This window comes from Limulus polyphemus, unplaced genomic scaffold (assembly GCF_000517525.1).
Source record: "Limulus polyphemus unplaced genomic scaffold, Limulus_polyphemus-2.1.2 Scaffold2122, whole genome shotgun sequence".
Taxonomy (NCBI): Eukaryota; Metazoa; Arthropoda; class Merostomata; order Xiphosura; family Limulidae; genus Limulus; species Limulus polyphemus.
This window is the reverse complement of record NW_013667732.1, coordinates 35,951-54,641: the sequence shown is the minus strand read 5'-3', so window position 1 is coordinate 54,641 and position 18,691 is coordinate 35,951. Positions and strand designations below refer to the sequence as shown.

Sequence of the window (18,691 nt, the reverse complement as noted above, 5' to 3'; positions counted from 1 at the left end):
GGCATGAGAGAAACATTGCTTTACAAACCTAAAGACTTAATAAAAAAACTAGATATTTTGCATATGAAAGCATTGTAATGTTTACTGATAATTTGCCAAATTTCATTAACGTTTGCTTACTAGTTTAAAAGTTATAGCATGAAAACTATAACAAGCACAAAATGGTAACGAGGTCATCACATCGACTGACTCCATATTAAAAGAGTTAATTTGGTAGCTTGCACCAATATGTTTAAATATTCCCATAATATACCCGCACCTCATAAGCTCAATTTTAGCAATAAGTACCAGTATTAAAAATATTATAATAGTCAGTAGCATCACGTTATATAATGTTCATTTTCTTAAAACATTTATATCATTATAATATTATGTTTATCTTAATCTAGAATTTGGAAGAAGTAGTATGAGATAAGCCATTACATTTTAAAGTTAAAATCAGTAGGTTTATGTATGAATAACTTAATGTGGTTATAAGTAGATGTAGTTTATCACAATGTGGACAAATTTATAGTAGTTTGTAACAAATTATTACCATACTGTAATATAATTTTGTAAAATTAGTAGTCTATAAAATCAGATTTGTAAACATAATCTAACTTAACAAGTTTCATAACTTAGGTATCTATGGTAGATCAAATTTCAGGAACCTACTCTCATGTAGTTGGCCAAGTGATAGGTACTACAAATAGTGAACTACAAAAAATTACAGAAAAACTCCATGTTAGTGTAGCAATGCCGTCCTGTTATTACCATCATTCTACAACACTTTGTTAATTACATGTAGCAAAGTAAGTTTTATTATTTAGTAACAGTACTTAATCACTCATTTTTTTAATGATTGAATAGGGAAGAGCTGGTATTCCTGGAAGGGATGGAGAGAAGGGAACTAAGGGAGAACCTGCCATTGTTAAACCTGGTGAATATCTTGGCCCAAAAGGTAAATTAAAAATACATTATTTTAATTAACTTGAATGTACTGTTGTCTCGTGTACAGGAGCAAAAAATACATATATCATCTTTTTTGAGATCATTTAAGTATCTTTAGATGAGATTAAATAACTTTAGACTATTTTAAATAATGTTTTTTAATGTAATCTGTAAACCTTGAAATAAAAAATTATTAAGTTACTAAACCTTGAGTTGATATCTATAATTATTATATAAACAAACTGTGATTAAGTTACATATATATATATATATTATTATTAACTAATTTCATATCGTTTGAAAGTTGACATTTCATCCATAGTTAACATGGAATCTGCATCAGGTGAACTTTCTGTATTGATAATTTTGTCATAACTCTAAAATTTCAGCATCTAAGATAGTTATCTTTGTTGTAGGTGATAAAGGTGAGCGTGGGCCTACAGGACTTCCAGGATTTCCTGGATTAGATGGGCAACCTGGTTCACCTGGTAAACCTGGTCAGCCTGGTGCTGTAGGGGAGAAAGGAGAAAAGGTTCATAACCTAAAAACTTTGTTTGTTAAATGTTATTTGGTCTTTCTGTTAGCAGGGATAAAAGCTTGTAAATATAATGATTTACAAAATTTGAAGATATTGTAAGAGATTTAAGTGTAGATGTGTGTATGTGCTTGCATAAGATTCAGAATTATGCTACTGATGGCTTGAGTGACTGTTACGCTACCATGTCAAGATCTTTCATGGGTGGGTAAATGGCTTCATGATTCACTGAATTTATTCAGTTTTGAACATATACAAACATAAGACTGTCATATTTCTTATCAACATTTGGAAAACTTACATTTGCAGTAATGTCTAAATAAAAAGCCATTTGACCAAAACAATATTTTCACAACAAATAAAGCTGATTGACAAGTGGACATTGAAACCACATGTCATGATTAGATAAAATTTCATCATCAAAATAGAAGTATAATAGCTAGTATGTTGAATAATGTTTCATTTCTACACATGCAAGAGTGCAATCAAAATGTGGGTACCTATATTTAATTTAATATATATTTTTAAATATTTACATTAATTAGGGTTCATCAGGTTTCATTGGACCTCCTGGAAGGCATGGACTTGTAGGCCCAGTTGGTAAACCTGGTATGAAAGGTGAACCTGGAATTGGGAGACCTGGATTATCTGGAGAAAAAGGAGATCAAGGAAAACCTGGTAGACCTGGACGTAAAGGGACTAGAGGCTTAAAAGGAGAGCCAGGTATTACAGTGTATTCTAAATGCAAATTTCAACATGTTAAAACGAAATCAAACAGTTATTAGTGTCTATGTTTTTGTATTGTACTATCTTAAGTGTGCATGTCCAAAATATGTCACTGGTACTTTCTACAAAGCTCAAGATTCTAAGCTTATCACTAATTGTCTTTACAAATCATAATGTCATATGTTTTTCACTGATACATAGAACACAAAGCAAGGCCCTAAATCTGTATATGACACTATCTAAATAATTTATTGTCTTAAATAAGTCACTGGCATTGTCAACAGAATTTAAGGTCTGATTCTATACAGAATTCGATGTCTTATGTGATTTGTTATCACAATCAACATAATTTGAGGTCCAAAATTTGTCATTGGTATATCTAAATAATTATGTTTAAATATGTTTAACATTAGTATCTTCTATACAGAGGGTGAGAATGTTAAATTAAAAGGATATTTGGAGCCTAACAATGTCTTTACAGTCTGTATTGCAATGTCCAGTCATGATCTATTAGATGATCATGCATCTTGAAAATTGCCCTGCAGTATAGTTTCCATTGCAAAAGTTTCCATCATAAGGTGGTCATGTCCAAAGCATATCACACCTCCTTGCATACTTTTCCATAATTCGTCTAATGTACAAGGACAGCAGTTATTTCAGCACTCATTTCAACAGTCCAGTTTCACAGAAATCCATACATGCTGCATTCAGCAACTTGATTAATATTCTTTGTATAGAATAGCATCAAAACCCGTTTCATTGTCTGGCTGCTTGAAATATGCATGATTGAATGGTACATCACAAAAGAAATTTATATACACATTTGTCTGTGTTGCTTTACAAGAATAAGATCCTTCCTGATAATTCTGCATACTTTTGCCTGGGACATGCGGATGACTTTTGCCACTGACCTTTCATTGTGTTCAAGGATTCTCATCTGTTACAAGATACTGAACTTTGCATACCACAGCTGGGGTAAGACTTGTTTCAGGTCTTTTTTTGTATGGCCCTGGAGTCCCAAGTTGATACATTTTCCTTTTTTTTTCAGTGCCATTAATTACAAGAAATTTGTAAATCTATGATCTGAGCACCTGAGTTTATAAATATTTTGTGTAGGAAAGGGCTGTTATACACTATTCCAAAAAATTATCAGTTTCTGATGGTATCTCACTAATTATGAAATGTCAAAATGTAATTTAATACATGTTATTGTATTGTGACTTATGTCAGCTGTGGTTATCACATGACATGCTGATTTGCACATTTAAAATAGTTTTGATATTACTTACTCAGCCTTCTATTGAATGCATGGTGTTTAATCAGTTAATGTTACTATGTATGTAATGTAAAATCTTTCATTTTTTACTGGTTATGCCTAAAGAATGCAAGACCTTGAATCTGCCACTGGTACACTAAAAAAAAACCTTATCTTAGATGATAACAAGTTTCTTTACCTGTCACTGTTAATCTCTAAAGAAGTCATATGTTTTGTTAAACATACTTATCTGGTGTGTATTAATTGTATGTTTGCATTTAAGTTGTTTTTTAATAAATACTTTAGAATTTTTAACTTATGATATGTAAGTCATTGTTCTTTTGCATATGATGTATCACCTTGCAAGTCAGATAATTTAATTCATCTCCTTTACGTATTATGTATCTTATGCTTTAGCATCCATACTCTAACATATCCTACCTTTTGTGTAGTTAAGCACTTTTAGGAGTTATTTAATTATCTTGACATTTAGTACCCCTTATTGGTCAGTTGTTTCATAAGCATTAGTTTTGCATACTATGTCTTTAGTAGGCCAGTTTCTTCAACAGCCTTCCAATAACAGACAGTACTAATAATAGTGTTATTCTTTCATTAGTGTTGGCCCGGCATGGCCAGATGGTTAGGGCGCTCAACTCGCAATCTGAGGGTCGCGGGTTCGAATCCCCATCACACCAAACATGCTCGCCCTTTCAGCCATGGGTGCATTAAAATGGGACAGTCAGTCCCACTATTTGTTGGTAAAAGATTAGCCCAAGAGTTGGTAGTGGGTGGTGATGACTAGCTGCCTTTCCTCTAGTCTTACACTGTTAAATTATGGATGGCTAGCACATATAGCCCTCATGTAGCTTTGCACGAAATCCAAAACAAACAAACAAACAATGATTAGTGTTACTTACTCAAATTTTTCCTTTTTTATCAATCAAACATCTTAACAATATTCTTTTGACACTTTTGTATTTCCTTTTCAGATATTTGGCAACTTTTTTTTTCAGAGAAGTATAAACTAATTATTTTGCTGTCACATGACCAAACATATTTTACTTCATATAGGACGATTACCAGCACCTGGAAACATCACTCATCTACCAGGACCTCAAGGAGAAAGTGGAGAACCTGGATTTGATGGAGAAAAAGGTGAACCTGGACCAAGAGGACCACCTGGAGAGGATGGTATTCCTGGACTAGAAGGTTTACCTGGAATTGATGGATTACCTGGAGGGCCTGGACCTAGAGGTGGGTTTTTTTCCTTAAAAAACAAAAACCATTCATACTAATTCTTATAAAATAGACCTTCACTTGATTACATACACAGAAGGTTAAAAAAATTGATTAGGGATGTAAGAATGTTTTCAATTACCAATATGTAATCATTGATATTCATATTTCCTAAAGAAAAAACCTGAAGTAGATGGACCTGTGAAGAACTAAGACAAATACATTTGATGAAAGAACTTACTTTTATATTCTTTTTACATCATAATAGAACCTATAAGTTGCAAACAGTTAAGAAGAAATTATTTTTTTAGACATTATTTTCAAATCTCCAAGTCAATAGAAGGAATAAATATAATGTAATAAAAAATGTAAAAATATGTTTGCTAACTTTGTTCCAAACTTCAGAAGAAGTGAAATAGGAGTGTTTAAAACAATGTTTTGAATTTGAATTTTCTCCACAAAGCAGTACAATTTATAAATACAATGAACTGACGATGGTACTTGGTGTGTCCTAGAGATTATAATGAAATCCATCAAACATAATCTGTCAAATATACAGTAATTGAAATAGTTATGGAAACACACAAGTGATACACATACAGGGGGTTACAAACAATGAGTAAAGGCAACCACATGGTAAATTCATTAATGATTGAAATATCATCTTAAAAATAGCAAATAAGTTGTACAATGCACTAGTATTTTTTACCTGAGCCCTTTGCCTTACGCAGAGCATTACACCTTGTTTTCATAATGCTATACAGTTTATCAAGTATGATTGTTATATATTTTTCCAATGTCTGTTTAACATAACATAATGTTTTAGGAGAACAAGGGACCTATTCATCCATCTCAGTTGTCCCATCCTATAAACTAAACTAAAGCTATTAGATAAGTAAATTAAATAAAATAATCTTAAAGCCAGCCCTTACCATTCATATAGTTATCAAGATTTCTCTTAAACTCACTTAAATTTACCACCTCCACAACATCCATATGCAACCCATTCCAAAGGCCAACTACCCTGTTAGAAAAATTACCCCTAGTCCTACTATTCTCACTGTTAAGTATGAAAAAAAAGATGATGCATCAACACTATCTGTTCCCTTTACAATCTTAAACACTTCAGTCAGATCTCTCTAACTTTTCTTTTTTCAAGAGAAAACAATTGAAGAGATCTCAGCCTCTTCTTGTATGACAACCCTTCCAGTCCAAGCACCATTCTAGTAACCCTTCTCTGAATCCTTTCCAACAATTAAATGTCTCTCCTAAGGTAAGGAGTCCAAGACTGAACATGATACTCCAAATATGGCCTAACTAGTCACGTATACAATGAAATTATAACCTCTTTATACTTGTATTTAGTATTCTGTAGATGCAACCTAAAACCCTATTTGCCCTACCCTGTGGTTTGCGAGCAGCTACAAGTCCATTGAAATCATTTCATGCTAATGTGTATTTTTAACTATTTTATTGTTCTCAAGACAACATTCATACTTGTATTATTTATAGTAGATCATTGGCAAGATTTGTACTCATCTGTCATCTATCTTGTAAAGAACATACCTTGAAATACTTAACATCACTTTTGGAGCGTTTTGGTTTTCTACCTCGACCACTTTTATTACTAACAGTGTCAGTTTCGCATATCTTCAACATAGTCTTATATGCATCTCCTACTGAAACATGAAGTTTTGACCAGCCAAAACTTTGATTTCTACATGCTTCTCATGCAATATTTCAGTGCTGGGTGCCATGGCTGGAATCACACTACTACCGCTGGGAATACTATGTATGACTGCCTATACTTTTATAGGCTTTATACTGGCATGGCACCTTCTGATGGGTTGGATGACAACCAGGCACAGTCTGAACTATCAACACATGCCTGTATTTTGGTACAATTCATACTATCACAATAAATAGGTGGCATTCCCATAGTGTTTGCCTTTTATACCCTTTTGCTTTACTGTTTTCATAATGATCTCCAGTTTGGTGTATCTAATGAAGGATAGTTGGAATATCTTAATCACTCATCTGAACTTTCTTTGAAATAATCCATTGTAAAGTATTACTATAGTAATGCAACAACTGTGGGTATTCAAAAAAATAATTGATTTACTTTCACATACCATAATAGTAGTCTATACTTACATTGTACTAAGAAATGACATTTTTCTGTAACAGTGTCAGGTGCATATTGCAGTTACTTATGTATTGACTTGTTCTATGTGAGTAGTGTGCATATGTTATAGTTACTATAAATTTCTGGGTATGTCAGCAGTTGAGGAAAAGCTACACAAGTTTTAATTCTCTAGTATTCTGTCTCATTGCAACCACTTTAAGTGGCAAATTGAATTAATATGGATATTCTAGTAATTAAAGTGTGAAAAATTATTCCAACTACATTTTAAACACCCATCATGTCAGTTTGTGGTATCACAGCATGCTAGATGTGAGTAAACTTCTCCTGGTTATTGATCATGTTGATAGGTCAAAACCCATCTTGTGCTAGCTGCATCATATTATGTAATGTATAAATATGGTAGATGGTGTGAAATATTACAAAACAGCAAGTGCCAGAGATGTTAATTTCAACAACTTGTTGTAATCAAGTTACCAACATGTGTATTCCTAGACTAGCACTTTGTGACTTCCATATCTCTGGTTCTTTCAAAGATGGTTACCAAACCAGAATTTTACCAAACTGATAATGATGAGGCTCAATGATTGATAATGGAAATGCATCATATTTAATAGGGACTTTACTGAGAAGTGTTGTGTGGTTACTTACATCCAAATATACATTGGTGTAGAGTTATTGGTTGCAATATTGTGTGGTTGGCCTGCAGGAAATAAAATCCCATTTCTTTCTGTACACTACTGATAGGTTTATAAGCAGCATAGCATGAATTATGTAGTGTATTCCTAAATAGTAATATTCTAATGACATTGAAATAATCTTATTCAGCATTTTATGAGAAACAACAAAGTTTTGAAACAATAATTCAAGTATTTTTGTCTGTAATGTCTCTAGGTTTGTCATTTTTTGTTCATTTGTTACATGTTATAGCCAGTTTTCCTTGAAAATAAATAAAAGTTTTATTTGCCAGTTAAGTACAGCTTTATTTATCACTTTTTCAGGACTGACAGGACCACATGGAGATAAAGGAAACAAAGGACCAATGGGATTTCCTGGAGAACCAGGACCTGTTGGTCAGACTGGGTATCCAGGGGCACCAGGCTTGAATGGTTAGTAATTTGAAGTTCTGTTATTGAAAATAAGAAAACCATTATATACTTTCTGTTAAATTTAAAATTACCCAAGATTTCTTCTTCATTATATTTTGCTGCTGTTAGATATACATTACTGTTTAATTTTAATGCAAGAATTATGATTTAGATAGTTTAAGTATAATGTGAGTGCTAAATTTAGTTATTTTTAGAAGTGATAGCTTATCGTAGGTTTGTTTATGTAAATGTGTAGTTCAATTGTTGTAAATTGGCACTTGTTGTATTATTGCACCATGTTACTAGAACTTTCAAAGTTTTTCTCATTGTTTTAATTGAATATTATTGCATCATAATAACTCGTAGTATTTGAAACATTGAAGGCTATTAATAATGGTTGGAGACGGCTTGAATGGGTAATGAAGAAAAATTTTAATATAAGTTTAACACAACAGCAAATGTACAACGTTTCGACAAGGTTTTTGTCATCATCAGGTACAGTGGGTTCCTCGTCATCGAAATTGAAGGCCTCTGTTGGGCTATAAATGTGTATCCAAAAATGTAGTTTGATATATAAATATATAATTAGATCTAGACTGTGTGATTATGAGTTTAGCCATAAACAGCATATAGTGGCGATTTTTAAATTGAAATTATCACAGGTTGTATTGCAATAACAGAATAAAGAAAAAACAATTTGTATTGCCAACTGTGCTATAAAATAACTGAACCAGCCTGTGTGGACTCTGATGAAAAATTAACAATTATTTAAAGCTCTGGATACAACTGTGGTAAGCAACCATTATAGTGATTATTTTAAAGTGAAATTATCACAGACTGTATTGTAATAACATAGCAGGAAGAGTAGTTAGTATTGTCAAATTGTGTTCTAAAGTAATTGAACCAGCCTGTGTGGATACAACTTGATAACAAATAGTGCAACAAACATTTGTACATACACTTGACTTGTTTTAGTATATTATTTTTAAAAAAAGTGGACTGTGTGTTGTTTGTTTATTGTTGAAATGTATCGCCAACAAGTCACAGACACCTACTGTAAAGAATCTGGCCCATACATAAAACCTGACAGCTGCCACAAAAGTTCGTACCTGTCTCACTCCCAGATACAGAAGAACAAGCTATGGCTATAATAATATTTTGAACTGAAAGACTAGCTGGTAGGTAGCTAATCAACAGTACTCAACACCACCTTTGGACTATTATTCTATTTTCTTTTTCAGGTCATGCCCTGCCCGTTTTACAAATGAAAATATATGTATAATAATATAAGTATATATAACACGCACAAAGTCATGAGAAAAAAAAACACCAAAGTACAAGATACAGCATGTAATATTATAAAATTTAATTGGTTTTAGAGGTATCTGCTGAAATATAACTCATACACTGATATATCTGGGGTACACTATCTGTTAGATATTCTACTTCTATTCACCAACCTTACAAATTGCATATAAGGGAAAGAGGAAAAAGGAGCAGATATAGATGCTCAAGCACACATCTTAACATATCTTTTATGACCTTTCACTGTTTTAGCCAATTGTTGGAAGCATATGGCTACTAAATTAACATACAGAAGGTTTATAAAAAGGAAATAAGAAAGGTCTATAAGAAGTCAATAAGAAAACTTATCTCTTAAGACCCTATAGTGATCAATTTAAAAGTTTGTTAAAGAGATAGAAAGGTCACTAAAAATAAAGCTGTTGATATAAAAATATTCTCAGCCCAATGTTGAAGTAGAATTACACCCATTTTTAAACCTTAATGTCTTACTGCTAACTAACAAACTCAAGTGAAATGCTTCCTATTTAAGTTCTAGGTATTTTAAGATGTGCAGGTGATTACAAAGATGCATCTGATCAATTACACACATGTAAAGGTCAGATGTAAACTGGACATAATGTTTAACATTAATAAACTAGTGGTGAAAAATTAGATTGTGTGAAAAAGAAAACCTTGATAAAGTGAAAATAAGTATTTACTATTAATGTTTTTTGTTTGTTTGTTCGTTTGAAGTTCAGCACAAAGCTACACCATGGGCTATCTGCCCACCACGGGTATCGAAACCTGGTTTCTAGCATTGTAAGTCCATAGACATACCACTGTGCCACTGGGGGGCTACTATTAATGACTTGAATTGTTATTTTAATAAAGTTCTTTGTTGGAATCTAAGTTATTTATTTCAAGTGAATTCATATCTATTAAATGTTAATCTATGAAACATAAAAGACTAACTTAAGTTAAAAATAATTTAACTTATTACAAATTCTACAAAGCTAAGTAGCTTCTGATAAAGATATATTTTTTTAATTTCAAGGACATTACTATGAAGAAAGGAAAGGCCAAAATGTTCAGAATAAAATTTTATTTTTCATCAAATGTTGATATAAATAGAATCATTCAAAATTGAATACCTAACTCTAGATAATACATTTAATTACTGAAATAAATGTAGTAACTATATGTAATTTAAAAGGATATATACATACATATATATATATATAATTATTTATTTACTAAAAATAATTCTTAATTTTAGAGTTATTTAGGCTAATTAAATACTCAAATAAATCAGAATGTTTGAGGTTCTTTCTATAAAGTTATTTTCATAGAAATAAAGATATAAACAGGTTATATCTGATAGCTGAGTGGTTTTCCTACTTGATACCTCTAAAATTAAGAAACATTTTATAATACAGACTATAACACAGTGTAGTTTTTACCTTGTACCTCAGAATAAATGCAGTAAAGGATTTAATTAGAAGGATTTAAGGCTTAAATAAAAGGTTATCAAAGATATACTTAGAGCAACGGGTGAGCTAGTTGGACATGTGGGATTGTTTTTAGATACCAAGATGTTTATAGAAGCTTTAAAGAAATTAATTAAGGACAGTTTAAACTAAACTTGTATATTGGGAAGTGAGCCTGGATACAATTTTAGATTTATTGTTAACCCCTTATAAGGATGAGATTGTAAGAGCTGAAGTGGGAGAACATAATTATGTTTTGCTATATGCTGAAATAAAAACAAATGAATTTTTAGTTTCTAATTTTCAGGCCATGACACAAGATTTATCATTAGAGAATTGGGATAATTAGTTGAAAGATGACATGGAACAGACTTGGTAAATTTTAATAAATAAACTGCTTTTAATTCAATGTATGTATAATAATGGCTGGAGATGGCTTGAATGGGTAATAAAGAAAAATTTTAATATAAGTTTAACATAACAGCAAATGTACAACGTTTCAACAAGGTTTTGTCTCTCATCTCTCTCACTTTCACCAGATCTATCCAAGACAGATTTCTCACTTTCAAAATCATCATTATCAAGATCACTGGGAATAAGATCATTCTTCAAATAACTTCCTAGCTTGCTCAGAAGTAAAGTGACAAGACCTACCAGTAGTGGGCATGGTCATTTCTTTGTTTCAAAATAGGGGGTTCAAAATACTCACATAAACTGCCGATAAACACGTCTTTCTTCTAGCAAATTGGAGCTCAGATTGAAGATATTTCATTAATAGAAGTAGTTCTAATTTTATATTGAACATATAAGACATTCAAAACGTTGGATTATCATGAAACAAAACAAGACCTCCAAGCCGATATATCGGCAACTCCTCCAAGTAGGAAAACGAGCATGCCAGTATATTGGCTGCTTGGAGACAAAGAGTTAAAACAGGTTTTTTAAGTAGTTCTAGTTTACTAATTTTGTAGATTTTATCATTCAAGAGTCATAAATTTACTGAAGATTAGCCTCTGAATCTACAAAACTTTAGTCCTCACATGGTCTAAACAGAGAAAGGGAGAATTATTATGAAGTTTTACCATAAGAAAGCATAGTATCAAAGTATATGAAATAGCACTAAAATATAAGGCTCTTGTCATCTTTCTAAGAGTTGTTTAGTTTATATTGAAACTGTGAATAAAATCTTCCTTTATGTTTCCTTATATATAGGGCCAAAAGGAGATAAAGGATTTCCAGGAACTGGACCACCTGGTCAACCTGGTATACAGGGCCCTCCTGGTCCAAAGGGAGAACAAGGTCTTCCTGGTGCTCATGGTCCTAAAGGTAATAATCTTTGCTTTAGAGATTTGTATATATATATGTATGTAGACGTATGTGAATATAAAACAGGATTTATATATGTGTGTACATATATTTAATAAATTTCATAAAATTTTAAAGGGACAAAAATGAGCTTATTAGCCCATCAAGGATGTCTCTTCCAGCTCCCAACTATAACCACCCCTTACTACACATGTATTCATCCAATCTTTTCTTGAACTCAGTTACATTTTCTGCCTCCAACACCCTTGAAGGCAGCTCATTCCAAAAGCCAACCACCCTGTTTCAAAAGTAATACTGTCTAAACTGCAGATAGCTTCTACGTTGCCAAAATATGGATTTATGACCCCTTGTCCTATTGTTTTCACTGCCAAACACAAAAAGGTTTGATGGACTTATATTATTGATACCCTTAATAATCTTAAACATTTCAATCAAATCCCCTCTGACCCTTCTCCTCTCCAGAGAAAACAAGTTTAGATATTTTAGTCTCACCTCATAGGACAATCCTACCATCCTAGTAGCTCTTCTCTGAACCTTCTCCTACATTTCAATGTCCTTCTTGAGGAAGGGAACCCAAAACTGTACACAGTACTCTAAATGAGGCCTTACAGCTGATGTATACAGTGAAATAATAATATCACTTGTCTTGTATTCAATATTTCTGTAGATGCTACCTAAAATCCTATTAGCCCTATTGCTAGATACAATACACTGTTTAGATGACTTAAGTGATTTTTCAATCACAAAAACCAAGATTTTTTCTTCAAACACAGTATTTGATGTATTTCCATTTAAATTGCAAAATAATTTGAATTGTGAAAACCTACATGCATCACCTTACATTTTGGAGAGTTAAACATCATCTGCCACATATTGGCCCAATACATCAAATGATCTAAATCTCCCTTTAGGTCTGCAGCATCCTTGATACAGTTAACCACCCCAAAAATCTGAATGTCATCTGTAAACTTCAAAATTTTGTTAGTCATTCCAGAGTCCATATCATTAATATAAATCACAAACATCAGAAGACCCAGCACATGTATTACTACTCTCTGCTTTCTACTATCAAGCCATTTTCTATCCAGTTTAATAACATTTCCCCCACACCTACATATTTAATTTTTGTAACAAGTCTTGTGTGAGACACCTTATCAAGCACTTTTTGAAAATCAAGGTAAACCAAATCCACAGTATTTCCTTCATAAACTCTTGTAGTAACATCCTCAAAGAATGTCAGAAGATTTGTTAAACAAGACTTTCCCTTAGTGAAACCATGCTGGCTCTTTGACACTTTATCAAACTGCTTTAAGTGACTCTGCAATGCATTTTTAATCACACTCTTCCAAACCTTTCCAACTACTGATGTAAAACTAACTGGCCTATAATTTCCTGGACAGTGTTTATCATCTCCTTTAAATATTGGACTAACATTAACCAACTTCTAATACTCTTCTACTACTCAATGACCTATAAAAGATATTAGCTAGTGGTTCACAAATCTTTACATTTCTTTAAAACTAGTATAAAATGTGTCTGGTCCAGGGGATTTATCCATTTTGAGGCCAACTTTTCTCTTGCAATTTCAGAACTTAAAATGATATGTTTTACATCAATATTTTCCCCATACATTAAATGCTCTCGTTGAGGCATAATACTTGTATCTTCCTTCATAAAACTGAAGAAAACATATAATTTAATAAGTTTGCCACCTCATAATCTTCAGAGATCAGCTCCCCACTATCATTTTTAAGAGGCCCAATCCCCATCCTAACATTTTGCTTACCCAACATATACCTAAAGAATACCCTATTGTTTGATTTAACTGTCTCAGCCAACCCTCTTTCTTATACTGTTTTTGCCCTTTTAACTTCCTTTTAACCAGCTCTCTTGATTTCCTATGTCCTTATTAATTCCAGTAAGTTTAAATTTCTTGAATTTATTATGTTTATCCCTAATATGATCTCTTAAACCTTTACTAAACCATACTGGCTTATTTCACTCCATTGCCCCTTTTTTTTCTGTAGAGAATATGTATGTTCTGTATGCATATCAATTTTTCTTTAAATGCTTCCCACATCTATTCAAGATCCCTTCCCAATTCCTCAATCCAATCTACAGAAGCTAGATCATGTCTCATTCATCAAAATATTTTTCCTGAAATTTGGAATTAGGGTACTATTCTTCTTCAATTCTACATGTAGTAAAATCCCACACCTAATAGTGAAATGGTTGCTTGTACTTAAATGCTCACCAACCAGAACTCTGTCATATTTACATATCTCTATTAAATAATCTGTAGTCTGGTATTTCAAAAAAATTCTCTCATCAAAATTGTTCCAATCCAACCAAATCTCAGTGATACCCATAATATCAAAATCCTTAGTTTCCACAACTGCTTTGAACTCAACAATTTTATTTCTAATACTCCTAGCATTACAGTAGTGTCAGAACTTTATAGTATATATATATATATATATATACTGGTGTGGGTTAAAGATTCTTCTACAGTGAATAGTACGCACTCCACTTGTTTTAAAATACTATGTTCAAAACAATATAAATGTATGTAAAAAATTTCTTTACATATGGATATCACAGTTGTATTTTAAACACTATACAGTTCTCTTTTTCTTGTCAAAAGTCCATTTCTTTAGGCTAATTCAGTTGCTTTAGAATCCAGTTGACAAGCCAAACTATTTTTCTCTACTTTTATCATGTGGGTTACCACAGTTGTATTCTGAACTTCCAATAATTGTCTTCTTTCCATCAAAGTCCTCATAGGCAGGATCAATTAGTTTAGAATACCCTTTTACAAGACAAAATATTCTTCTTATCTCTATCAAACTGATAATCTCACTTTAACATATAAATTGTTAAGGTTATTCACTCCCACAATGCCTAACTTCACGTTTTCTTTCTCTGACTGAACTTCTTTTTCACTTGATTTTACTTTTTCTCCTGCTCGTTTGGTTGCCACTATTTATATGTTTATCACTGAGGCCATAAAGTATGATACCATGTACACACATACAACTCCAGGCTGGGCCTCACTTCCTGTACTGCAAAAAGGTCCTTTCCACTGCAGGGTGAGTTTGTTGTTGGCTTTGATAGGTCAGGTTCAATATTCCTTTTTAGTCCTATGTTTTGTAAGTCTCTTTCATCTTTCTCTTATGCTTGGCTTTCTCTTGGGTACTGTCCCAAGGTTTCTGTGGTGAAGGGTCTTTCTTCTGCACTTCCTTCAGCTCCTGTGAAACTACAATCGGGATATCACTTTTTGAGACTTTAAGAGGCTTGATATCCTGCTTGCTCCTTTTCCTTAGAGCTCTTCTGATGATTGCAGTTGCTTCAACAGTCTTCTTTTTGCCTAATTCCTCCAAATTCTTACTACCTGGTATGTTTACAATAACCAAGTCATATATTGGTTCCTTGATACACATGGCTTCAAGGACTCCTACATAATATGGAGTATCCACCTTTATTTTTGTTATGAGAAACTTTCTAACTGTCCCATCAATTAGTACATACAGGCATACCTAGCCTGTCATCTGACACTAGACTGGTTCTCTCTGCTGCACTACTGCACCCAGTGTCTTACAGAACCTTCACTTTCTTGTTCCCGACATAGCCTTCACATAGCCTGATTTGTTAGCACCTCTCGATATTTCTAACATGCTCCATTCCCTACTGGCACTGTTGATCCATTTGCTAACTTGAGCTGACCATTAGTTGTGCACTGATCAATCATGGAAATGGCACATCCTTCTTGTGGTGAATCTGACAAGTTGTCTTGATTCTGTTTCTTCTGGCAGCAGCATCCATAGTGACAGTAACTCTTTTCTTGTTTCTTACCACCACTGTCTTTGTAAATAGCTCCAGTAATTTTATGTTGAGGTTTCTGCTATTGCATCTCTTCTCCCTTCTGTCTATTAACTTCCTGTCACCTTTGGTAGACTTCTGCTTCTGGTCAGCCATCACTGTTTTCAAACTTAACTGGTGTTTTTGGACTTGCCAGTTGTACTACCTCCATGGGCTTCCATATACTGTTCTGCCAGCTTGATCATCTCTTCCATGTCAGTTGAATAAATGATAATGAACTGTTCTCATATTAGTAGATCTTCCAGTCCCTTGAAACTATTTTCACACTTGGCCACGTCAGTCGATCTTGTGAAGTATTGCTGTAGATGTGCCACAAACTGAAATACAATTTCAGGTTTGATTTCTCTGAACTTCCAGTGAAAACCTTCTTCAGTAAGTTCATGTCATTTCATTAATGTCACTGTAAATTTGTCATAGTCCATGGCATCCTCTGACATCATGCCTGCATACTAGTAGACCTTTTCCTGTGAGAAGTGGGCTAAGACAGATTGCCCAGTCTTCTTTGTCACTATTCTGACTTTGGATGAATCTTTCATATCTCTCCAGGAAAGCATCCATATCATCTTTCTGTTCATCAAACTTGGGACCTTGGGTTGGCTGGCCCTGACCCCATTGTCATTTTTGGGTCCTTCTTCTTTTTGTTATTCTCCATATTTATAGTCTTTTTACTCTCTCTCTCTCTTTTTCTTCTTTTTCAATTTGTGCTCTTATTCTCTCTCTTTCTGTTTCCAATCTCTCCTTTTCTTCTTTCAGTCTTTCTCTGCCTACACTTTTTTCTCTTTAATTCTTATAAAAGTTTTGACATTTGGCAAGCCAGCCAGGATTATACAGTGGTAAACAGCAGTAGAAGAAGAAGTGAACGACAGCAAAAATAAGTAGGCCTATTTACGCACAGTGGTAGTGGTAGTGAAAATATTGTAGAGATTACAGTTATGCTATATAACCATGTCAAGTGATTTTCATAAATGGATAGAAAGAGGAGAGCATCTTGGGTTAAAAGACAGTGAACTACGCGAGTTTGTTAAACAACAAGTCACAGACACCTACTGTAGAAGAATCTTTAACACCCACACATATACATATATATAAAAGTTCACACAAATAGTAACAATTAATCATAGATTTTAAAATACGTTTACGTTTATGCCTGTTGTACATGTTTTCCTATTTTACTAATATCACAGCCCTTACCTCTATCTCACCCTAGTTTAAATTTACCACTACAGTTGAGTTAAAAGCCCTTGAGATATATATAGTCATCAAGCTGAACAGCAATGTGAATACATTTGAATCATACACTTATAAAGAAACAATTCATTGAAAAGTTCATGAGCAATTTAAAACATCTATAGTAGGTCTGAAATATTGAGGTAACCTCACAACCAGAGGATTTTATCTAGCAGCAGATATTAAGCTACTGAGTTTAGTGATGCAGTGGATAAAAGAAGAATATAAAGTTGTATGAGGATGCTTAAAGAATTATGGCAGCCAACTACAAATTAATTTAAAATGCTAAGCACTGTAATTTCAATCTTCTTTTGTATATTAGTTTCCAATGAGACCTTGCTGCTGTATGAAGTTTAACATCCAAGTCCATATCTTAGCTTTAATAAGCACTTTTCAATTACTGCCAGAATAATTTCAACAATACATAAAATCAGTCTAAATAAACAAGCTGCTGTTGTCAATAATTAGTCAAATGCTTGGCTAATCTGATACAAATATAGTGTGTTTATGTAATAATATATATTAAATTCCTACCTTTTGTATTTTCTGAAAACCAAAAACTAGTTAAACTTAATATACCTTTTTGATCTGTTCTTTTTTATTTTTCTGTTTTATTTGATGTCTAATCTAGTATTTATTTGACATATTTAATGTGGTTTGTTGTTGGGTTTATTTTATTTTATTTTAAATTCACTTAATTTAAAATTTTGTCATGACTCCACAGGTTATTTAAAACTCCACTCTCTTTGTATTTTAGGTACCCTTCTATTTTATTTTGTGTAGTTATCTTTTCTTTTATTACTTTTGTCATGATATAAAAGACTATTTAGTGTAGGTATTTTTAATTAATATATTTTGTGAGTTAATATTTTATAATTGTTTTCGGTGTTTTTTATAATAAGAGAGTTAAAAGCAGACAGTTGTTAAAAGTTGTTTTTATAATTCATTGATGTTGAGACAACAGAATGTCACGTACAATACATTGACGTAGAGAATATAGAGATTTCTAGAAGGTGGGCAGACGATTAAGTGATAAACATATAAATAGTGTTAGATGAATAGGAACAGCAGACAGACAGAGCAGATGAGTAAGTAAAGTCATGGGAAGTAGAAGTTCAGCCAAGAAACATTAAAGTAAATGTAAAGTTAACTGCTGTAGGAGTGAAAGGCCTAATGGTTAATATGTTAGAGGAAACTAACAGTTTTAAAAGAGACAGGAAGTATAGTTTATTCCATCAAAGTGAGTTCTAAAATAATTGAACCAGCCTGAGTGCACATTTACAAAAGGAATGATTTCTGAGGTACGAGGGCCAGACGATTACTGGAAGAGCAGCATACGACTGTGGTAACTCACACCACAATCGTAAGTAAATTATACACAGAATACTAGTGTGATAGTAATAGAGAAAATTGGTTAGGCTTGTCAAATGAAATACTAAAGGAATTAAATAGGCCTAAATGAACTTTTGACAAAATGAAGAGAAATATATAGTGTTTGTGATGTGCCTATCATGTCTATAATGTAAGGACATATATAGTGTACATACATTTAACTACTTCCAAATATATATATAT

At 32.8% G+C, this 18,691-nt stretch overlaps 1 pseudogene; it reads left to right on the top strand.

The window, feature by feature from the left end:
• The window catches only part of LOC106466015, an 80,697-nt pseudogene that overhangs the window by 30,882 nt on the left and 31,124 nt on the right, over nt 1-18,691 (top strand).